At 32.3% G+C, this 26,392-nt stretch overlaps 1 pseudogene; it reads right to left on the reverse strand.

The window, feature by feature from the left end:
* Positions 1-895: 895 nt before the first annotated feature.
* LOC132755421 (phosphoribosylformylglycinamidine synthase-like) lies at positions 896-26,392 on the reverse strand (annotated as a pseudogene).

A 26,392-nucleotide genomic window follows, 5' to 3' on the forward strand; every position in this document is an offset into this window, starting at 1 on the left:
CCCAACAGGGACTTTGGATTCTTTCATGTGAGGAAGCTATCCAGCTAGCTTACGGAACGTCGGTGGTTCTACTCAGGTGCCTGTTCGTGCCTGAAATAATGCACAGTAGGGCATCCGAGGTCTTCCTCCACCAGTAAAGTAAAATTTAAACTTTTTTTTTAGACTTTTGTGACCTCAGTGGAATTCCTTTAAATATTCATAAGCAATTTGTCTTCCTCCACCAATTATAGCAGTTGAAACACCATAATTATGACCCTTACATTGTTAAAGCAAGTCCCATCACCTCTTAAAGGAAATATGGAAACAAATACTAACACATCAGTAGATATTCATTATAAAATATTTTAATATAATTAAGTTTCTTGTCAAAAACATTGAGAAGGACTGAATTTTCATATCATCTCCATATCATAGACAGAATACCACATAAAAAAAATAACAATAAGAAAACGTAGTTCTATTTTTGAACTTAATATTATATAATGATATTATGTAACATAATTATGATATTATGTAAACGAAAGAGTTACATCTTGAAGGATGTTTATGTAGTATAACAGTGGAAACAAAATTGGAAAACAATTAGTAAGCACCTATATGTCAATAACAAAATTCATCAAATTGAAAATAATGAACGAGTATTAACAAGAAATGAGATCAATGATATCAGCAAAAGCTCTCAAAAAATGGCATTTGCTATACACATATAGAATTGCCGATTAAGCAAATACATATAACAATATAGTATCTTAGAAAATGTTTTGTTTGTTAACACATCTACACTGCTTGAACATTGTTGACACAGCCAGGAACATAGTACATTTAAATGTTAACTAACAACCAAGAATTTTTGTTTCGTATTATTTTTTTTTAACAATTAAACTCTAATTAAAGTTCATATCTCAGCTGATTCATTAATGACTTGCACACTCCAATCAAATGCATTCTGGAACATTTTCATCCACGGTGATACATCAAGAGACTGTCTGTGTTCTACAGGCATCCAAGGGCATTGCCAGGGCAGGAAACATCGCTCCGGGTGTGGCATAATGGCCAGGTGTCGGCCATCTTCTGAACAAAGGGCAGCAACTCCATCAGTAGAACCATTTGGGTTAAAAGGATAGTTTGTAGTAGCCTCCCCTTCATCATTTACATATCTTACTGGAATCAATTTGTTTGTCTTCAGGTTCTCATAAATTGTGTTATTTTTGAAAACCATTTTACCTGAAAATGTATGGATATCATAAATTTTCAAAAATGTAATTTCTTAAAAAAATATCTACAATAGAAAGCCTGTCACTTGACAACTTTCTAATTTCTCTAATTGATCTATTCATTTTTGATATTAAGAAAACATCAAGTCCACTTTTACAGCAGCCTTCAGCTTTAATATTCTGTTTTGGATCAACAATTCAGTGTTGTTTCAAACTAAGTATTTTGGAAAAGTGGCATCATATCATTGTTAAGCCTTCTTTAAAAAAACAGTGTCCTGAGAGCTATTTATAACTTGTCAGTGATGTTCGTTTTTTAAAAAATAGAAGATTGAGAATCGACCACTTTACTAATTTGAATATAGAGAGCGGACTGGTAGATTAGAGTTATACAAGGAGTTTCATTATTGTTTATTTATCATATTATAGGCAGATTCATTTTTCACCTTAATTCCTGATTTGCCAATTATATGAAATGATTTATTTTTTAACCTATAGAAAATCTGAAGGCCGCTTTATTAAGATTAGCATAAATCATCATTTCAAATTCATGATATTAATCTCATTTTCAATTTTATATTTTAGTTCAGCTATTGCATTCACATTTATATACAATGTATAGCTTTTGTACAGTCCCTTTAAAAGGGGGACATAACTGTGTCAAAATTTCATGACAAGAGCCGTTATATACTGTCTACGATTTAGAGTTGATGGTCACAAACACGTAGTTTTCTTTCCCTGAAGATTGAAGGTAATTTTGTCATTGAGATGGGTGAAAAGTGGAATGTACGAAAAAATTTAGTATGGACATGACACTAAGGCACAGGTGAAGACAATAGTTCTTAGTCTTTGAACAGTCCAAGTTTAAAAAAAAATTTATACTTTCATCAAATTTTTGTTTTTTATGGAGTTTTACATAAGAGAAATTGTGAAATTTCCTTCTCCAGGGCACTCCCCATACCAAAGACCGTCTCCCCCCTTTCCCCGAACATTAAAAGTGGCTTCGTATTTTTCAGTGAAAATCTACACTCAATCTTCGATCATTTTGGGTCAAAAAACAAACCTTGACTTTACTGAGTGTTTTCCTGGAAAAAAAATAATGAAGCAATTTCTAAAAGGAATGGACCCGCTAATGTTTATCAAAAAGGTTTAATAAATTTTGGGAAGAGCTGCATATCAAATAATTTTTCAATAACAAAAAGTTTGTCAACAATGGCAATCAGTCCAAAAGCATTGATTTTGGTATTACATCTACACAATTTAAGTTCCTTTTTTTTTCTAAAAGAACTTGTTTTCAATACAAAACTACATTGTGCATGTATCATGTTTACCATTATGTAAGGAAACCCAGTCTGAATGATCATATATACCATTATCTGGGAATGCTTAATATATCATATATACCATTATATCATATATACCATTATCTGGGAATGCTTAATATATCATATATACCATTATCTATATCATATAAACCATTATCTGCGGATACCACGCCTAATGTATCATATTTACCATTATCTGGAGATACCCAGCCTAATAATCCCATCAGCTGGCATCCATTACAAACACCGAAGCTAAAAGTATCTTCCCGCTGTCTGAATGCTGTAAACTGATCTCTGATACTTGGATTGAACAAAGCTGTAGCTGCCCAACCTAAATATAATAAAGATATATGTCAGTAAAATATGAATATTTAAAGTTATGTTGAAATTTTAAACTGACTTGTCCATTAAAAAGTTATAAAATGAAGCAATGAACAACAAGAGTGCAAATAATGTCATATACTAAGTCTGATAGATGTAATTGTTAAAGGAGTTCCACTATAGTCCAAAAAGCCTAAAAGACATAAAATTTGAAATTTTTACAGGTATATATATCAATGAAGCGCTTCGAATCGAAAAATAAAGATAAATATACTCATGTTAATTATTTTTGAGTAATTTTGCACAATAAAAATTTTTATACAGAAAGATTCAGAGTAAAGGAATATCTAAAAATTTGCATAAAAGTTACTAGATCAGACTTTCATCAAGTGGTCCCCAAATCTCTGAATGAAAAATATTTCCAGTTCTGTCACGTCAAAAAAAACCTCAAATTAAAAACACCTTAAACGCAAATTTCTGTATGATCTGATGATAAGGCAAACCAAATGTTGACTTGTTCATCTTTGTATACATTGTAATTGCTAAAATATTAATCAGGAAGAAAATTCTACTCTCTTATTTTTTTCTGACAGATTTTATTGCAAGAATTTTCCTACATCCATATATATTTTATCTAAATCAGCAACTTAGCAGGAAAATTACAATTTCTGGATGAATAATAAATGTATAAATGTATTGCTCTGCTTTCTGCAATTGAAGACTATGCTTCTGTGAAACATATTATGAAGTTCACTAACCCGACAGACCGATGGACCAACTCCTATATACCCCCATTTGTGGGGACATATTCATTGGTAGGCAAGTCATAGATGTAAATAATCACACTTCACAGACAAGTAGAATACCATAACTGAACCATAAAACAGTTGTAGATCTGGGTTTTTTTTTTTAGACGGACAAGCCAGATTTAATGAAAGTTTCAAATTTTATACATAGGATGAGAGCAGTCATTGATATCAACAATTTATCTATATCAGATGACAAATATTAACGATACACCAATATATCGCTAAATCTACTTGTATGTCATTCCATACATGTTTAAATGATTTCAGTAAAATTCATGTTCTGTTCAGTGTCTTTATAGATGGCAATTGCATGATTTTTTTCCTAACCATTTATTTTGTCACAATTGTTATGAAATATTTCCATTATGTAACAACAGCATTGTGTTAGACATGGACACCTGCTTCTGTATATTTTTAGGGTGAATTTTCATAATTTTCTAGACATTAAGTTTATTGGTCAAAATTTATCTATTTTTATAAATGTGAACTGATTAATGATCATTAAAAAATATATCAAACAACTTATTGATTATTGTTTATATCGATTTCAGCTCTACATAAGATGTTAAAAAAATACATGTATGTACATGTATAAAAGAGACAAACATGTTTTTGAATGATATGAAATGTATAAAAAGTTTCCTGTTTTTGTAACTGGTATGAAATCAGGATACCTTTAGCAGAACCAAGAACATCTGCATAGCTAAAACCTCCAACAAAAGCAACACCATGGAAACGGTCCAATGTAATACTACCCAGAGCACAGGTCTTGCATGTTCACGGTCCCAAACCTCAAACCCTCCATCTTTAGTGCAGCCGCCATCTCCCTGTCACTGTTGCTACCTTCTTCACGTAGTACCTGCCACACGGGGACACTTCTTGCCTGCAAAACCTAATAGTGTCAAGTCATTCTGTCATAATTGCCTAAAATTAATTCTAGGACTTTAAATTTGTCAGAAACAAATAAGTCTTTACAATTATGGTAAGAAAAAATTAATACACTTCTGTGAATAAGGATTGTAGATCTTACCATTTACCTAATTGCATTTATGAACAGTAATTGCCAATCTTTTGAATTTGGTATAGGCAATTCAAAAAGATTAAGAGATTTCAGAATCAAATTACAAACAAGAGCACTTGAGGCAGAGTTAACATTTGTCTGCGCAAAGGGCCTCCCACTGAGTTTTTTTGACAGGACAGGATGTGAAATATTTTTCCTGTGATATGTGTACCACCATATGAAGGTCAGGACATTAACTTCTGTGAAAATTTTAAGGTAAATTCCTTATCCTGTTTTTTTTTTCCAAAATATCCAAAAAATGAAGTGTTGCAATGTTCTCACACTAAAATGCAGTTAAGAAATCACACAAAATTTGCGTGTATTTTAGGGAGAAAATTTGGTATAGGTATATAATAATGACCGATATTAAGTGTTTGCATGAGTCCATCACCCGTAATAATAGAAGCTCAACCTTTTTCTTCAAAAACAGATGAATATTCAGACTTTAGCAAAGGCTAATCACTGGAGGTTCAACAGGTTTAATGCTAAAATATTTATTGAAAATAAGAAATTAAAAAAAAAATCTTGTCTTTTTATCATTGACAACTTCTGTGGACTGGTATAAAAATGTGTGAATGTCGATATAAACCCATTCTTAACATTCCTTTCCCAATCACTTTCTTATTAAGGTCAAAAGAAAATCAGATACAATGCATTTTGACCTTACCGTTTGGTACAATATGTACGATATCTGGGTCAAATGTAAGCTTGTACTCGGGCTGTTTTCTATTTTTCAGTCCATCTCTCTCCTGGGCAACACAATCTGGGTTGGCTTGTCGTATTTCTAGCTGAAAACTTGTCTCTTCCCATACATCCCTTAGAAGAGTCATTTTCTCCGACAGAACACTTGAACCCTTTATCTTCACGTCTATCTAAAAATGTAAAAAAAACATTGCTTTGTTTAACATTATTGAAGGCAGTTCAAAGTCCAGATTAACAACGTCATACAACATAACATGAGTTAGCTAAAGAGACATCAGCGAACAGGTTTTATAGTACAGCTAGATCTACTGTCACACAATGTCAAATAAAAGCGACATATAAAGTTATGAAAGCCAAAACTAAACATGAGTATTAGAATTCAGACAAACTCATGAACCCTTTCTTTTATCTTACACAAAATTATATAAAATTATATATAGACAATGTACATGAGCCTATTGATCAATGAACAAATTTTTTGGACCGAAAAATTACCCTGAAGTTTAAGGTACATTAATGTATATTCTAATTTTGACTGAGTCACTAAACAAGCCCCTTTAAAAAAGGAATTACAATTTTTCTTACATGTACTGCAGGTTTTGAAAACAAGACTACGGTAAAACTGATGAATGCCCTACTAAAATGCCAATTTCTTCAAAGCTGAATACACTGCTCTTCTTTCAAGATAAAACAATGACCTTATCAACTTGACGCACATATAAAGTGGCCCATGTCAAACTTATATAAGATCTTGTAATCAATAAAATGTTAATGTAGGTGCTGTAAGAAACCCTGCAAGTAGGACAAAGGAAAACATGAAGGACGGAAAAGTTTGCATAACATAAAAAATATACTACCAATATCTCGTACAATGTCAGCGATTTGTTTGTAGAATTGTCTTTAAAGTTTGTTCCATATAGGGACATAAAAGAAAAGCATTTTTGTGGTATAATGGTTAGATGGGCATATTTAGCAACTTTCACTGACATGTATGAAATTCCAGACTGGTGTCTATAAGCTAATAGCTTGCTACAAAAATTGAACTAAATAAAACTTCTGCATGAAATAGTTACATGAATTAAAAATTAAAAACTATGGAAAGTTGACTGGCAGTGGTCGCTAAAGGACTAAAACAAACCATGTAACTATTTCAGATATGTAGCATACTCAAAAGACATGAGATTTTATAAATTCCCCACAAATTTTTTTGCTAAAGAGAAACTCTAATGATCAAATTTATTATCTCAAAGGCTATTTTCCACAAGTTAAAAGGAAAACTTATCCAATTGTGAAGTGAAAGAAAAGTCCCAATCAATTTTATTCTTTCAATATGCCCGCTTTTTAACTTAAAATTTAGATGTGTTGTTCTTCCTCTTTATTTACTTAAATGTAGTTGAAAAATTTAGAAATGAAAAAGAATTTTTAATAATATTAAAATTGTATACCCAGAAATAAATGCAAGGATTGCTGTATACTAGTGTTTTTTTTTATTTCTAGTTTTTTTTTACCAAACATTCCAGTGACACAAGTCATGATATATTTTATCCAAATTAGAAAACTCTATGTAAACTGTCTACAGTAAATTTAGATGGCAACTTTAATAATTTTATGTTATTTTTAGATATGGTAATTTAAAAATTCAAACCTTAACTTAAAGAGACTCAAATGAGTATATTTTGACATGAAGGGATTTTGTTAATAATTTTTCAGATTAATGTTAAATTTGATTAAGGCTTGAATAAGTAACTTGTTTGCAAAATTTCATATCATTCCTTCCTCTGTTTTTTCCAGGATAATTATTATACTTGTACACCGATTTTCACTTAAACGAGGCTAAGAATGGCACAAAAAATATCAACACTAAATTCATTTCCAAGTGTACATTTTAATTATCTTCTGCAAATCTTTCTGATGAAAGTGCCCCAGCAGATCTATGTAAGAAACTCAAATTTTATTGTTTTTTTTTTTTTATGTTTTTAAGCTTTTGGACTTCAGAAGAGTTCCTTTAACCTCCTGTAACCTAGTGATTAGCCTTAAAGCCTCTAGTCTGCACATCATTACAGTCTGACCAAGCTCTATACTACTGGAACATGTTTCTCATTTTTCATATTTTGATAATGAAATCCCTTACACTTGAAATGGACTGTTCCATAATCAACACACAAATTCAGCAGGTTCAGAGGTTAAGCCATTTCAAATTTCAAACTATGCTCACAATGTTCACCCTACATAATCTCTAGGAATAAACTGTGTACATGTCAAAACAGTGAACTCAGATGGTATGAAACAAACAAAATGATTACATAAAAAGTGCTAACATTCAGTCATTAACACAATTTTTTATTTGCGTAAAACATTATTAACACAATAAATGATGAATCATACACATAAATTAATATATTAATTTACAAGTGAGAAAACTGAGAAAAATTTTAATATTGAATTTCATCCTGAACTATTCACTTGCTAAAATTGATTAACAGCTAGAATAAGACTATGATATTCTTGAAGGATTTAATAAAGGTCACTTAGTAAACAAGGAATAAAATTGCTGTTGGTTAAACAAAGATCATAAAATCACTTTATGTAGAATGTATCAGAGAAAGACTTCAATACCTCTGCTTTATTATGAAATTCTAGACATGTAAAATACTCAAGCAATATCCACAGAATAAAAAAACAACAAAAACCTGCAGTCAAACCAAGACTCTAACACAGTACCCTAAGAATGTTGTTCCTCAGCACTACAAACTGAGCTATCTGGCTGCTTACAAATTTACTTCACAAGTGTAAAAGATGTACAGGATAGTTTTACCAGTATGTTCATGTAACAGTAAACCTTTAAGTACTATTGACTGGTGACAATGTCAAACCATCCCCTACCAAATTACAACCAGGCCAGCCTACAAATAAATACAACCTGACCAGATTATCTGCTCAATTCAACATTTATAATTTGAAATGATTGGATCTAAATTCAAAGAAGTGCTTATCCATTATATATCTTTTCCATTATTTATTTTCAGGAGGTAATGGGTTTATATAAGAGTATTTAATCATTCCTCAAGCCTCAGAAATTCATGTATGTTTATACTTTGTAGAAGATAAAGTTATATCTAAGATTCCACTGAAAATGCTTAATCCATGTCAAAAATACAAACAAACTTCTTTCTAAAATTACTGTTTAAAATTTTGCATTACCATTTAAGGGAAGCACTGCCTTAGTGTTTAATGTGTCTCCCTCTCAAGCCAGGGTTCGATGGTTCGAGATCTACTGCAGTCACAGTACTGGTAAGTTTTTGAGTGGTTCTAAAAGGCTTCAAGATTGGATCACAATCTAGCTTAAATATGTTTTAAATTACAGCAGAAATTTTTTAACAACAGGGACATGAAGTCTGGTTTTACCTTTATAGCCAGAACATTGTTAATGATAACAATATTAAATCATTTCTTGTATCTAATTTAGTCTGCTGAAAAGATGCAATATGAATCAATAAACTGTGCAATGCCACATAAACCTTTCCACACTTAATATTATAAGTGGACTTGTCCATCTAGCAATTTGGACAAAACCATTCATCATTTTTTTAGGGAAGGTTTCAAAATAGTAATGACTAAAGGAAGAGTGCAGACCATGATCAGTCAGCAGGGAAGTGCCCACTCTTGGTCTGCACAGGTCACATGGGAATAATCAGTGGCAACCATCAGACTAAAGTTTGAACCCCTTGAACACAGTTTATGACATTTTACAGTCATCAATAGAAAATTATAATTATGGCATGATAAGAATCAGAAAAGGCAATAAGAAGTTTTATACCATCGAGTCTAGGCCACCTTTCAGAGAGTAGCCAATCAAATTGCAAGAAATATTCTCTGCAGTGAATGCCTCGGCCACATACTGAGCATCTGCTTCCTTAACTTCCAAAACTAATCCGAGTTCTTCATGGAACAGAGCTTCTATAAAACTTCCATCTGTAAAATAATGTCATAAGAGAACTTACACAAAACATGGATAATACAAAATTCTTACTTGAAAATTCAAGGGATTTAAAAGGATTTGCAAGGCCAAGGTTAATAAAAGTTGATCCACAGTATACATTTAAATATCTTCCAATTCAAAATTGGCCGGGTAAAAAATTTTCCTATTAAAAAATTTCTGACCACAATTATTCTTAGCATAGTTCAAAATTCCTACTATGTTTAAATTCTCAAAGGTAAATTACTTTTCGTGCAATCAAAACAGGAATTCATTAATTATCTCTTTGTCAGAAAAGATACTAACACACCTTACACCTACATAAATTTGCTATCTTAATGAAAGTGTTGATAGTATTAAGTCGTGGAAGGAAATAATATAGCAATCATATTTGCACATATCATTTCTCATATTTTTTGTCCATTATGATACTAAGCCATATAAATATGGTAAAGTCAAAGTTTCAAGCAAAGTCTGTTGCCAAAAAACACATCATTTTCTAGATGTCAAGATAAATGATAATAATAGCCGTATCATGACAAAACCAACATAATGGGAGTGCGACCAGCATGGATCCAGACCAGCCTGCGCCTTCCTATAACAAGTAGAGAAACTGATAGCGAACAGCATGGATCCTGATCAGACTGCGTGGATGCGCAGGCTGGTCTGGATCCTTGCTGGTAGCAAACCCACTATGTTGGTTTTGTCATGACACGGCTCATATATAATAATAGGACATATCTCTGTCAAGGCTACAATTCTCGGGCAATCCTTTATCTAGTATTCTTTCATAAACATGCATCATTTGAGGTAAATCTTTCATAAAAAATTTAATATTAAATCTTGATGCTGACAAATGATGAAACATTTTTATGTAAAAAAAAACATAAAGTCAAGCTAAGTTTGGGAGAAAAAAAACAACACAAAAAATCTTACATTCAAAGGTCATATCAATGTCAAGGCCACAGTTTCCAGCAAAAGCCATCTCTAGTATACATGTTATCAATCCACCATCACTTACATCATGACCAGATACAATCTTTCTCTCTGAAAAAAATACAAATCATTATCAAAATACCATCTACAACTTTACTATCATTATAACATAAATAACTCACAAAACTACATGTACAACACAAAAAAAAACAGAATTGATTATATACAGTCAGAATTGAGCTATACGTTTGTCAATTGTAGAGATGAAAAAAACGAAACTTAGAAAACACCTTATTTCAATCAAGCAGTATTATTTGTTTGAATACCAGTTGCATTAATGGATGTTCTGTTATTCTGCCCTGACAGAGCTAAAATCAAAATAATACACACTTCAAATGGCATTTGCATCATGAACAGAGATATTTTTTTGTTGATTTTGACCCCAAAATAAGGCCTCTTCACAATGCCAAAAACACATAAAAAATTCACAAAAATGTGTAAAAAATTCACAATAGGCAGGATTGCTTTCAGTAACAAACAAAATAATGAACTGACAAATGACAAGCTTGAGAATTTGATTGATATATTTGAGGGAATAAAAAGAAGAAAGCTGAAACTATGGATATAATTATTAAATGTATGAATAAAGTGACTACAGGTGGTGATTTATTCTTATTTATTTTTTCTCAATTTGACAGATTATGGCACTAAAAATTCACAATTTCAGGGGTATGGGTTTTGAAAAACGTAAAAAAAATTACTGCATTAAACTCTGTACTGAACATGTATGTTTTGAAAGTCAACAAAGAATACTAAAATCTTATACCATGAAACAATGTAAACAAATTTTTATGGTAACTAAAAAATGTGATTTAATATGATCTATAAATTTTGCAAAAAAATGGATATTGACGTCAGCAAAATTTTTAAGTTTACATAACCACGAAAACATGTTTACTATTCATTTGATATTTAATTTCAACTTGTTAATAAACAATCACACATTTTTCATTACACACTTTGCAGCTTTGGTAGTAAACAAAATTATATAACCTAAGTATATTATATTTCTACATACATGTAGTTACTTTTTAAAAAAAATATTATATTATGTATTTTAATACAAAACAATGCTGCAACAGATATCAGGATGAGGGTCACTGACAAATGTCCTCCTACCATTTTGCTCTCTTCTTCTCATTTTCTCTTACCACTGAGCAGCAAATTTGTTGCCCTTTTTTTAGGTTTAGGGCTTATAAAATATTATACATTCATTTTTGATCCCATCAAAACCCTTTTATTCACTTTCACCAAGGAACATAATTATGTTGCCTCTAAATATTGCCCATTTAGTCATTTAAGATTTTATAACTGATTGGGCAATTACCCCTTGCATATAACATCTATGTTTTTGTTTATTTGCATACAGCATCTATGTATAATTCTATGTCTTTATTTGCATCAAACATCTACGGATAATTCTGTTTCTATGTTTATTTGCATAAAGCATCTTGCATTAATTCTACAATTTTATTCACTTGCAAAAAGCATCTGGGGATAATTTTATGTCTTTTTTTAATCTGCAAAAAGCATTTAGGGGTTAATTCTATGTCTTTGTTTATTTTCACAAAACATCTATGGATAATTCTGTTTCTTTGTTTATTTGCATAAAGCATTTTTTAGGGTTAATTCTGTGTCTTTGTTTATTTCACAAAGAAGACAATTGCCATATAATTCTTTTCTTTGAATATTTTACATTTTTGAAAATAGGAATTTATACCACTTACTCTATTATTCAGCACCTTTTGATGTTAGTGTATTTTCCATGTTTCTGTAAGTGAGTCCGGGACATTTCAGTCTTCAGAGCGCTGCATTACAACCCAAGATCTATTGTAAACTTGCCCTCCTGACAGAGGAGTATTTGTACCCCCACCCAGAGTCTCTTTCATATTGATGTGTTTAGGAGTACTTGTCAATTTATTTAGTGTTTTTTTTGTTTTCTTTTTTTTTCCTTTTACTATCCCTGTGTTGTTGTTATTATTTTATTAAGAAGCTTTATCTAATTTCCATATAAAGTTCACATTATAATGCATGCTGCGCTATTCTTTTTCCACAGAATCACATTCTGTACTGAGAACAATAATTTCTGAATGGTGTTAATATATAAAATTACTTCAAAAATTTCAATTTCTACTAAAGTGTCCAAAAAGAATATGCCTGCTCTACTAAAAAATCATGGTTTTTACATTTTTGTCCTCATTGTTGATTTTTTTTTATTGGTTGGGGTTTACATTGCACCTACACAGTAGAGATCAAATGGCGACTTTCCAGCATTACTGGTGGAGGAAGACCTAAGATGCCTCTCTGTGTATTATTTCAGATATGAATGGGCACCTGAGTAGAACCACTAATGTTTTGTACGCTAGCTGGATAGCTTCAATACATGAAAGAATCCAACAGAACCTACAACCGTGAGGGGTAAATGGTTTGAAGTAAACTACGCCACAGACGCCCCTGTTTTAATATTGAAAATTTGATTCAAAATGATTAAAAATTCACTTCTGCAAAAATGTGCCTAATAGGATTTTTTTTCCTACCATTTTTTTGGACAAATAGTAATGTACGGCACTTCTTTTGTAACTACCCTGCATAAATATTGACTTTCATTTCTCAACTCAAACGTAATTACTCCAATCCTTACTTTAGTGAATAGTCTCCTGGAGAGTGTTTAATTATTTTTGTTTGTGACTTTATACGTGACTTTACTCAAGAAAACACAATCATATTGATGTGCGAAGATATTTTATCACATATGTGTTTCAATTTCCAAACCACAAACTCTCAAGAAATCAATTATGTTATGAACTTAAACAGCAAAAAAATGTTCTAGATGTGAGACAAAACAAAAAGGTTCAAACAAAAACCAGTAAAGTGTGTGATAAAGTCCCCTTGCTAAAAAAAAACATTGATAAAATGATCAAACATTCCTCAACTAAAACAAACAATAGGTGATCTTGATCAAAGTTGCCTTTGCAACATGTAAACAAGAGGGCCATTATGGCCCTGAGGTCGCTCACCTGTATATAGGCCCCCAGAGCGGGGCCAGTTTAAACCCCAGGGCTTTTATTTGAACAAACTTGGAAGACACCCATAAGAAGATGTTTCAGGATGTTAAGTTTTTACTACACACATATAATGAAAAACAATGATCTGCCCCCTCCCCCACACCCGTCAGGGCCAATTTTAACCCAAGGGCTTTTATTTGAACAAACTTGGTAGACACCCATAAGAACATGTTTCATGCTTAAAATATAAACTCTAGTTATTCGGGTTTTTTCAAAGAAGATTTTTAAGTTTTTGCTATACACATATAAGGAAAATCAATGACCCCCTGGGCAGGGCCAATTTTGACCCCAGGGCTTTTATCTGAACAAACTTTGTAGACACTCACTAGAAGATGTTTCATGCTTAATATCTTAACTCTAGCTATTTAGGTTTTTTCAAAGAAGATTTTTTAAGTTTTTGCTATACACATTTATAAGGAAAATCAATGACCCCCGGGGTGGGGCCAATTTTGACCCCAGGGCTTTTATTTGAACAAAATTGGTAGACACCCATTAGAACATGTTTCATGCTAAATATCTTAGCTCTAGCTCTTTCAGTTCTCTAAAAGAAGATTTTTAAGTTTTTACTATATGCATATAGGGAAAATCAATGACCCCCTGGGGCGGGGCCAATTTTGACCACAGGGCTTTTATTTGAACAAACTTGGTAGACACTCATTAGAAGATGTTTCATGTTAAATATCTTAGCTCTAGCTCTTTTGGTTCTTTAAAAGAAGATTTTTTAAGTTTTTACTATATGCATATAGGGAAAATCAATGACCCCCTGGGGCGGGGCCAATTTTGACCCCAGGGCTTTTATTTGAACAAACTTTGTAAACACTAACTAGAAGATGTTTCATGCCAAATATCTAAGCTCTAGCTATTTGGGTTTTTTAGAAGAAGATATTTAAAGTTTTTTCTTTCGGTTGCCATGGCAACCAGAGTTCTGCATGGAATTAAATTCTTTGAACAATTTTTAAAGGTGACCACCAAAGGAACATTCCTGTAGATGAAATTGGCTTAGTGGTTTATGAGGAGATGTCATTTCAAGTAAAAGTTTAAGGACGGCCGGGCCCCGGACGAAAAGCGATCACAAAAGCTCACCCTGTCACTTTGTGACAGGTGAGCTAAAAAGTAGAGAAAAAATAAACCTTCAATAAGCTTCTGGGTGATGTTGAAAACAGACTTCAATACTTCTGGATGATCAAGATCAGGTGCCTGGTTACCAAGCTGTTTGTAACACTGAGCAAATGCTGTCCCACCAACACGGCACTTACCACCACTTATATCAACATACAAAATACAACCTAAAAAAAAGTAAAAAAAAAAAAACTTTCATCAGAAAACATTGATAATCTAATAGTAAACAGCTTATTTATGATTTTTACTATCAAAACATGGATTATATATCTACAAATAAAAACAATCTAAAAATCATTTAATACTAACAACAAACCCTTATAAACAGTATAAAGGCCACAAATTGGTTACTATGAAGCAAAGATCATAATATTCCAGATCTGACATTTACTTGGACAGCCAGTGAGTTCATAAGACCTTTGACGCTCCAAATCATACTCGACTACTGGTTTCACATTTAGAGGTCAAGGACCATAATGGATGCTTTATATCAAATATCATTTGCCTTGTGAGCATGTAAATGAGTTGTTTTTTTTTTTGGTTGCTTAAAATCAAACTCCTATTTGTAGAACCAACACTGTAAAAAAATACTCTTTAAAACATTCTTGTAGAAAGACTTTCTAAGATTTAGATAAAGTTTTTGGAAAATGAAAAACTTCTTCTGCCCATTCTTTAGACAAGTTCTATGAATAAAAAAACATAGACTAATGCATGACAATTTGACATTGTGATAAGGAATTTGATTCAAAACTTTCACTTCATATCTTTAAAAGAAACCCATCATCAGCTTTGCCCTAGAACTTTCAAAAAAGTCTGCAGAAAAATGTTTTCATATATTGGGTCAACAAGAATGAGTTCCATGATACTATGGAATAGTAAAATACTTTATAACCTTTTCCATCTGGTGTTTTGAGATCTGGAGTAACGGTCAGTGTGATATCTGGACAAGTCACATACGTTGAGATCACCAGAGTACCTGAAATAATAAATATATAAGTTTTAATTGTCTACTCGACAGTTCATCAATCTAACAAAGATTTCAAAATGATTGTATTATAATGTCCACAAAATGTATTTTGATATGGTACCTTCAGTTTCAGTTTTTATATATTATGTGTATATGTGTACTTGAAATTTGATGAAACTCTATCAGGTGTTATAACCATATTTATTATATACATGTGTATGATTTTGCAATAAATGGGGTTCCACACTTGTTTGTTTAATTGGGTTTTACGTCACACCGACACAGTATAAGTCATATGGCAACGTTCCAGCTTTACTTGTGGAGGAAGACCTCAGGTGCCCTTCTATGCATTATTTCAGGCACAAACAGGTATCTGAGTAGAACCACAGACGTTCTGTAAGCTAGCTGGATAGCTTCCTAACATGAAAGAATCTAAAGTCCCTTTCAGGATTCAAACCCACAGCGGTGAGGGGCAAGTGGTTGGAAGTCAAAGACCTTAAGCACTCGGCCACGGACACCCCGTTTCCACACTATCTCAAGAGTACTGCTTTGTACCTCAACTAACACAGTGAGCTGAATGTAAAACTGAAAAAATTCTTCAACAAAGTAAAATCATTATAAGTTTAAGTGATTTCAATATCAAAATCAACAGAACTATAGAGTGAAGGTAAGGAGTCCAGTAACACAAAAAAGACGATGATGATGAAATCTATGCTTAATGAGGGTCCACCAGCCCTTTCAGATCGCTGTCGAATACAGACCCCATATAGATGTTAAATTTGAACTGGTTTAAAAAAGAAGTCCCATTTTAAAAATAAAAGATTACCTGTAAAAATATCAAAAAGTTTTCACACAAATTTTAGAATGATTGTATAATTCATAAGCTCATGAGTTCCGTTGGTATCACTGCATGATACAGGATATCACACCAATAAATAACAGCTATGTATGGGGTACAAGAATAGCACCTGGAGGAACTTGTGAACAAACAAAATACTAACACGACTGAAAACTATTATTTCTGTAAAGGTGACAGTGAGATAATAAAAACAGGACAATTCTCGTGAAAGGCTATTATCAACAAACAATATAAACAAAGATTCCCTCTTAAAAGAGATGGAAATTAACTTCCGAGTAAATGAAATTCCAGCTCTACTTTGCTTAATTTAAGTGCACATATAAAAATATCTATAATTATGACCATTTAGTTTAAGATTTTCAGTAATTCTGAGACAGAAATTGAAAGTAACTTCACAAAGGTATACTTGACAGAAATTCACAAAGGTTATTTATTCAGTTAAAGTTTAAACCAGAGAAATGGGCCTTCATCAGTAACCTACAGGTATAACCCGAAAGACATTTCTAAAATTAAAAGTGAATATCTTCTATAGTTGTAAAATTGGACCAGAGTACCCAAACAAGTTCCACACAAGTACACATGTAAAGCAGACAAACAGAAAAGAGATGATTGACGAGTTAGTGCTCTCAATTCATGAATTTTGATACTAATCCCCTCTTAGAAAAATATATATCTTATAGACTTTAAAATATACATAACATTTAAATGTTTTTTTAGTCTTCCTAAATTAAAACAAAATCAAACTGTTCACTAGCGTAGCTTTATTTAAACACTGTGTATTCATAGTGCAAATTTTTCAATAAATGTAAATTTAACAATGGTTACACTATTTACCTCAAACTGATAATTTGTAAATACAATTTATACCTATATATTTATATTCTGAAACTGTAAAAGGTCATAATTTAAATTATATACCAATGGCCTGCACCTTTTTACATAGTGGCATAATATTTCTATACCAAATGTGGCTTATGGCACCATTACATTCAAATTCTTGACAGACCTCTGCAATTCTCATGACAAGGGTGAGTGAGATAGCTGAAAAATTTGAATTGGTAATTGTTTCTAACTTTAAACCAGCTAAGTAAGATAAAAACAAACCTGGAGCTTTAACTGTGTTATCACCAACACGAGCAGCCATGCTGAGAGAGTCCTTCCCTCCATCTACTGCAATACCAAGGTTTTCCATCACCTTACACATGGCTTTACATGCATCCACTAGATTAGCACCCTCACCCTGCAACTTGGCCGGCCACATCCAGTTACCACTACATTTCACATCCTGTAAGTGAACAATTAATTCAGGCAAAATTAAGTCAAAGGAAACATAATCTTCTGCAATATTTTAAACATCAAGTTGTCATATTATTATTTTTTCTTCTAGACAGATACTAATTATCTCCCTTAGACAGTAAATATGATTACCTCTTCAGTTTGTACAGGTTCCCTTTGATTTGAATGTAATTTCATGTGATCATTGATATTATTTGATATTATTTTCTTTGTTATTTTCATACATCTTTGTAAGTTGTCATTTGTTTAGTGGTTTTGTTCTGCTAAAGTTTTAGAACATTTTATATATAAGTGAGTTTGAATAATCCAATATTAACTCTTAGCCTGCATACAGTAACAGATTCTACCCATGTAACCTGAGTGGACCAAGATCAGTTGGGTATCGCTGTCAGTTGGTGTATCTGTACCATCTGATCATGGTCTGCACTGTTCACTTTTCAGTCAGTACTTATTTTGAATTTTTCATTAAAGTGATGAATGAATGGTTTTATCAAAGTATAAAGATGAACAAATCTATTCAGCCTAAAAGGTGAAAGAAAGAAAACAGAGTCAACACAAATGAACTAGAATCCTGCAGTACAGTCTTTTTGACCATTTTCCTGCTTAACTATACAATTGTGTTCAAAGAAATTACTGGACAACTACATTTTTGTATTTTGAAATACAAAACGTTAGATTCTTGCTTACTTTGAGATCAGACACTTTAGCAAAGACTAGATTTGTTAAAGCCTCTCCTACAGCCATCCTAGCTCCACATGCTGGGTCTATCAAGCCTTTGATTGGTTGTTCTCCAATGGACGTGGCAGAACCACGTTTCTCCATGTATGACAGGGCTGTAACGGCAACATCTGCTAGAGGTATGTGCAGGGGACCGACACACTGTTGCTGAGCAACCAGACCAGTTACACATCTATCTACCTGAGAAACAAGAGGGCCATGATGGCCCTGAAATCGCTCACCTGTATATAGGCCCCCGGGGCGGGGCTAATTTTAACCCAGGGGCTTTTATTTGAACAAACTTGGTAGACACCCATTAGAGGATGTTTCATGATAAATATCTAAGCTCTAGCTCTAAGAAAATTTTTAAGTTTTTACTAAACACATATAGTGAAAAACAATGACCCACCCCCTCTGTGCGGGCCAATTTTGTCCCCAGGGCTTTTATTTGAACAAACTTGGTAAACACTCACTAGAAGATAATTCATACTTAAAATCTAACCTCTATCTCTTTCGGCTTTTTAACAGAACATTTTTTCAGTTTTTACTATATACATAAAAGGAAAATCAATGATCCCGGGGCGGGGCCAATTTTTTAACCCCATGGCCCTTAAGGCCATTTTTTTTTTATATTTTGGTTTACTGATTTTTTCCAAAAATAGGTAGGGTCGGAGGAGGGAAAAAAAAAAAAAAAAAAAAAAGGAAAAGAGAAAAGTTTTTCATAATTATCTTCATGTCTGGAAGGTGACATACTTTGTAAGAATCCCTTCTCTTATGATTAGTCCATCCCGATTCTGATAAATGTGATGCGTACATAGTACTTTCTAGAGAAATTAAATGACCGACTGTCTAAATTCCACAGTGCTTATAAATACACAAAACATCGTTCACATACAGGTGTGAAAACAAAATAGCATCCACAAATTGATAAAATATCATGTTGCTATTATTTAATCTACACACGAGATGACCTCGCCGACCCTTCAAAAGAGTCGGTGTAAATCTTTGATGTTCACACACATGTAGTCCCAGTTATTTAATCGGAATCATCAAAGGTGCCGAAACTCAACTGACTCGCACTCATTTATTTATATAACAGAAGTTTAAAAACCTGTCAAGAAAAGATTACACTTGTTAAATTATTGCCCAAGTTGAAAAAATATTTCTATCGGAATATTAGCGGGTCAATTACCGACATGTAAATTATTAATCGTAAGTGCATTTTTTTATTTTGTTTGAAAGGAAACCCATATCTAATCTCTTTTTAAAGACTAATGTTTTTGTTAAATCTGTAAATAGTGATATTGTCACTGTAATTATTTCTTTTTAGATTTAATTTAATCTGATTCTCATTGAATAAGATTTCTCTCGCTGTATCCATGAAAGTGATAACTTGCGTATTTTGGCTTTTTTTATTTATTTATTTTTTTTGTAGTTGTTTTCTTTGACATTTCTACACAATTGGACCTTCAAAACATATGATTTTATACATACATACATGAAATATATTTTAAATATATAGATATTAGCCTAATTAATTTGGCGAGAATGGTTTAACCCATTTTGCAGACATTTTTCTTCATGCAAAATACATCGCCGTCAAAAATTATCTCGACGTTTCTTTGACAAGTCTAATAAGTAATAAGTTGGACTTCTATAAATCTCCCATAGAACATTTAGATCTAAATTTAATTAGCGCATATTTCGAGTATTTTTTTTTTTAGGGGCAGATTTTTTTTTTTTTTTTCATTTTCCCAAAAAAAGGATGCGGCGGGTCAGTAAACCGAAATATCAAAAAATAATGGCCTAATTTAACAAAAATGGTAGACACCCATTAGAAGATGTTTCATGCTAAATATCTTAGCTCTAGCTTTTAAGGTTTTTTAAAAGAAGATTTTTTATGTTTTAACTATATACATAAAAGGAAAAACAATGACCCCCTGGGGCGGGGCCAATTTTGACCCCAGGGCTTTTATTTGAACAAACTTGTTAGACACCCACTAGAAGAGGTTTCATGCTTAATAGCTAAGCTCTAGCTCTTTGGGATTTTTAAAAGAAGATTTTTTAAGTTTTTACTATATGCATATATGGTAAATCAATGACCCCCTGGGGCGGGGCCAAATTTGACCCCAGGGCTTTTATTTGAACAAACTTATTAGACACTGACTAGAAGATGTTTCATGCCAAATATTTAAGCTCTACCTCTTTGGGTTTTTTAAAAGAAGATTTTTTAAGGTTTTACTATATGCATATAGGGTAAATCAATGACCCCCTGGGTCGGGGCCAATTTGACCCTAGGGCTTTTATTTGAACAAACTTGGTAGACACCCATTAGAGGATGTTTCATGCTGAATATCTTAGCTCTAGCTCTTTGGGTTCTTAAAAAGAAGATTTTTTAAGGTTTTACTATATGCATATAGGGAAAATCAATGACCCCCTGGGGCGGGGCCAATTTTGACCCCAGGGCTTTTATTTGAACAAACTTGGTAGACACTGACTAGAAGATGTTTCATGCCAAATATCTAAGCTCTACCTCTTTGGGTTTTTTAAAAGAAGATTTTTTAAGGTTTTACTATATGCATATAGGGTAAATCAATGACCCCCTGGGGCGGGGCCAATTTTGACCCCAGGGCTTTTATTTGAACAAACTTGGTAGACACCCATTAGAGGATGTTTCATGCTAAATATCTTAGCTCTAGCTCTTTGGGTTCTTTAAAAGAAGATTTTTTAAGGTTTTACTATATGCATATAGGGAAAATCAATGACCCCCTGGGGCGGGGCCAATTTTGACCCCAGGGCTTTTATTTGAACAAACTTGGTAGACACTGACTAGATGATGTTTCATGCCAAATATCTAAGCTCTAGCTCTTTGGGTTTTTTTAAAGAAGATATTTTAAGTTTATTCTTTCGGTTGCCATGGCAACCAGAGTTCTGCATGGAATTAAATTCTTTGAACAATTTTTAAAGGTGACCACCAAAGGAACATTCCTGTGAAGTTTGGATGAAATTGGCCAAGTGGTTTATGAGGAGATGTCATTTAAAGTAAAAGTTTACGGACGGACGGACGCCGGACGAAAAGCAATCACAAAAACTCACCCTGTCACTTTGTGACAGGTGAGCTAAAAAAGGAAACAAAAAGCTATAACAAGGTATTTAAGTCTTTGTGAAGAACCTTAACAGGACAAATTTGTTCTAAACATGGACAAAACATCATTAATGCTATCACTCATCAAGCCACAGTTCAAGCAAAAAGGTGTGTCTTCAAAATACCTTTTGTTGGGATAAATCAAACTTTGAAATTTCATTTATTTTATTGCAAAACCTTTTTTTTGAATCTGTTTAATTGTATAAATTAACATAGAAAACTGTCATTTAAATGATTATTAAAGACACTGGATACTGTAGTTTTAAGAAAGTCCAGCCTCTAGAACAATTTTTAACATTTTCTTCCAAGATACATTCTTAAACACAGAATGAGGAATGAATAAATACCTGTAAACCTGCACAGTGGATAAAAAGTGCATATTATAGTTAAAATGTACAAATGGATAGGTCTCTATGAACCGGTAGTCACAATGATTAAATACCTTTTAGTTTATGGACCTCTAGAGGAACCAGAACTCAAAGGTGGTTTTTATCACATATTTGATACTTTTGGTTAACTTTATAAATTGAATTTATTAAATTTTGTGCATACCTTATTTGTAAGATATCTTTTGCTAGCTACAGAAGGCAGTCGGAGGACTCGTTCTAGAGCCTCTCTCACACTCAAGTCTGGAGATATACACATAGGCTGGAGGGGTAGTGGCTCATGCTTCAGATGAAACACCTGTATATAAACAATATCACAAATACAACATGCAAATTACAACCTGCAATCTTTATACTGTAAAAAGTCAGTAGTAAAAAATAAATGAAATTTGTAATCTAAAAAATAATACATTTATTCTTTGGCAAACTGCCAGAAATTTGACAAGAAATAAAGACAGATAATTAAAAAATTTACAATATTAAATTGTTTTTTTCCTTCTTTCTTTTTATATAAGAAATGTTTAACTTATTATATGAATATTTAAAACAGTAAAACATAGTAAACACTAATCTTTTCAGGAAAAAACACCCTAACCCCTAATATAGCATGTAATGAACACTACATTTCTTTAACCTCTAGCAAAGAAAAACACAGCATGCCTCCATATATGAAAGTCCATTCAGTAAAGTTATATGAGCCCATCACAGAGTACTATTTATTCATTTACTAATTTGGATCTTTCAGAAATTCCAAACAATAAAGCCATGCCTTACTGGTTTAACAAAATACTAAACACAAGCAAGAGTATCAACAAATACATGTGCATTTCACAGACATCAAGGGGATAACAAGAGGAAAGGGCAAAATATATAGCTACAAAACTGTCTACAAAGACTGTACTTAAAGATATACTATGCTCACCTTTGGGTAACATATTTTTATTTCAGAAATTTATTGAAATCTAGTGAATTCTTACTGAAAATGTCTAATTTGAATAAGAAAATTCATTTACTATTTTCAGGAAGCTAGATTCCCTAATACTGGTCATTTATTTGTCCTTTCTTTAAATAAGCTTTCGGTTGTTTTTTTTAATAACAAAACATATCCCTTTTCTGTGAACTCAAACATGTTTATTTTACATTTAAAAAGAAGTAATATCAGTTTTTTTCACATACTAGTATTTTATTTGAGCATAATATATCTTTAGATAAAACAATGATCCTTTATCAATTGCATTTTTTTTCTCGACATATAAAAATGAAGAAAACATGGTAAATGCATATATTCTGTAATTTCATTCCAAAACTAAACTAACCCTTTAACCTTACACCATTTAATATAGATCTAATTTAAGTTTTGTTTTCAGTTAAACTAACATATGGTGACTATCAAGTCTTACTGGCAGAAAAAGACCTCTGGTAGCACTCCATTAATTGTATTAGGTACTAGTGTAACCAACCGGCCATAAACTAGATAAACAGCTTCCTTAAATAAATGCTGGGATTCAATTCCACAACAGTAAGAAACAAGTAATTCAAAGTCAGTAACTCTAACTAGGACTGTCATTAAATACTGCACAATAACAATATACCATTCGATATTTAACATTTGATTCAATTTAGAATATTGATACAATTAAAAATCCATTTCTCCGTCTTATGCAAATATCTCTTTATTTGGCTTGAAGACAGAAGTTGCTATCTCTTTTCCTTGTTCCTTTTGCTTGACTGAATTTAGCTTTCAGAGGTCAGAAAGACATGATTTCAAGAAAATAGACTTTCTTTCAGTATGTTGTATCTGAGAGGACTAAAACAAGCATTCATAACACCATGAAGCCAGTTTATAACAAATAGGTTTTACTGTACTAGTTATCAATATAATATAATGATATATGATAAATTCATGGCTTTGATATATTGATTAAAAGTTTTCCATAAATGACAGCCCCAAGTCCTTAACCAGCAGGTCACAGAGCTCTATACATTATGTCCAGCAGCTTTGCATAAATGTTTAAATGGATATTACACAAATTTAAATAAGGCATTTAAGGATCTGTAATGAATGTATTTGAAATCAATCACTCAGACACTTATCATTTTATATGATTATATATACCACAGCTTCAAATATATCATTTCGTCAAATAATTTAAAAAATATACATTTTAAATGCTGTTGAGTATGGGGTCTGGATTCCAATGGGATAACAAAACAAATAGGTTACAAGAGGTTCTAGGGTAGAAAAAAAAGCTAAATCTTTACCTTTGGGAAACCTGACGCAAGATTACAAAAATATATATATATGAGTTAACTACAAAATGATAACGGCAGTTCTAATTAATATATAAAGCATTTTAGGCAACATTAACAGACATTCATTATTATGATTAGACAATTAGAGACTTTTAGGTGTAATTTAATAACTTTTAGACAGTCAAAGCAATAACATAGTAAACCTGCAAAAAATCTTTTAAATAAAAGAATCATTTCTATCTAATAATTTTTTTCTCATCTCTGTACTTCAAGAAAAGGATATTGAAATGTCAATACGCTGCAATATCCTTCAGAAAACAATGACTCACAGGGTAATGACTTTTCAGGGCACTTAAAGGTCATTGTCATGTACCAAGATGTTGAAAGCTGTTTTCAATGGTTTATTCTTAAAGTGCAATGAATTGATTGAGATTGAGTGGTAGAGCCAAGGTTATAGGTTTGAGTCCGACTAGGGGTGAGAATCTTTTTTGACCTGGTGTCATTGCTGGCAAAATAAAATGCCCAAGAAACAGTTTTCTGACATAACCTTATACCCTGTCTATAACACAAAAGTAAGGCCCCTACATCTATACTATTAAACGTATTTATTTCAATTTTCATTGGATTTATTTTAGTACATGTTAACGACATTTCTGAATGTTTAAACATAATGAAATGGTTAACTGATAAGAATATCTTCCATTTTCCTGTTATATGGAATTCAATCAGTTCCAAACACTAAGCTAAGTAAAAAATTGAAAGAGAAAAAGTTTTCAGGGCTATCACAAGTCGTAACTTAGTTTGGTGATAGTTCTGAAAACATCTTAGACACAGTGTATTGTTAAATAGAGAATATAATACATGTTTATTTTTCTAACACTAACAATGCATAATTCTCATTAAATCACTTGCTAAATCATATTGCCTCAAAATCAAGCCGGTATCAGACCAAGAAAGAATGTTTGTTAGTTGAGTCAAACCTTCTATATAAGCAACATTCCGATTGGGGTATGATAGTAAGCAGCCCTGTAATACTGCTTAGAACTTTTTGGGCCAAATTTTTTTTTTTTCAAAGAGCAAATTGGGAAACAAAAAAAAATTTGGTTCAACTTCCTCTGGTGAGCCCTGTACAGTATTTCTTTTATTTTATAATAAAATTACGTATTAAAATAGTAAGTATCCAAATTGGCAACTTGAATCCTATGTTGAGTAAAACACACAAAAGTACCACCTAGTACCACCTTTATCAAGGTATAAAAATTACAACAGAAAATTCTACAATGCAATAACAATATGATATATTCAAGACATTTTTTATTGATTTTTAGTAAAAAAAAACAAACAGAAAAACAATTCTGCTTTAAATAACCTGAAAGCAGATATATATTTTTATCATTGTTACTAACCTTTTGAGGCATTTTACCAAGAACATGTTCTAGTTCCAAGTCTACAGGGTATCTTCTGTGATCCCCACTTGCATCTGTAATACACTCTCCATTGGCTGTCCCATTTATCACATGATCATTTGCTAAATCACCATTGGCTGCCCCATTCATCACATGACCATTTGCTATATTACCATTGGTTGTTTTGTCAGTATCATGACCATTTGCCAAATTATCATTGGCTGATTTTTCAGTCACATGACCATCATCAACATTTTCATTGGCTGTATGGCTGTCATCACTATTCACATCAGCAACTTCACCATCATCCAATTTCTGTTTCTTTGCAGCATTACCTATAACATCTGAAGCTTTTTCTTTTCCCTTTCTTTTAAAATCTTCTAAACAGATCTGAAATAAATTAATGTATTTTAAAAGTAGCTTTATACAACTCTCCAATTACATGTTTTAAAGACAAGACTTCATCCATTGGACTACAACATGTAATCTTTATATGAAAGGTTAACATATTTATAACAGTGTTGTGTTGAATTGACAAAATATATTGTACGTTACCTTTCCATCCCCTGTAACTGTTCCAACAAATGAAACAGGGCAGCGTTCCCTCTGTCCAACTTTCTCCAATACTTGCATGTGCTCTCTGGCTAGAAGTATAGCACTGGTCTCCTGATACTCGGCCCCCCACAGCTCAAGGATACTGATGGTTGGATCTCCTAGCTGGAAGTCAGAAGCTCGTATAACAGCACCTGCTGGCTCTACTATCTCTTTTAACACATTTC

This window comes from Ruditapes philippinarum, unplaced genomic scaffold, assembly GCF_026571515.1.
Source record: "Ruditapes philippinarum isolate M1 unplaced genomic scaffold, ASM2657151v2 ctg7565_1_1_1_1, whole genome shotgun sequence".
In the NCBI taxonomy this organism is placed as follows: Eukaryota; Metazoa; Mollusca; class Bivalvia; order Venerida; family Veneridae; genus Ruditapes; species Ruditapes philippinarum.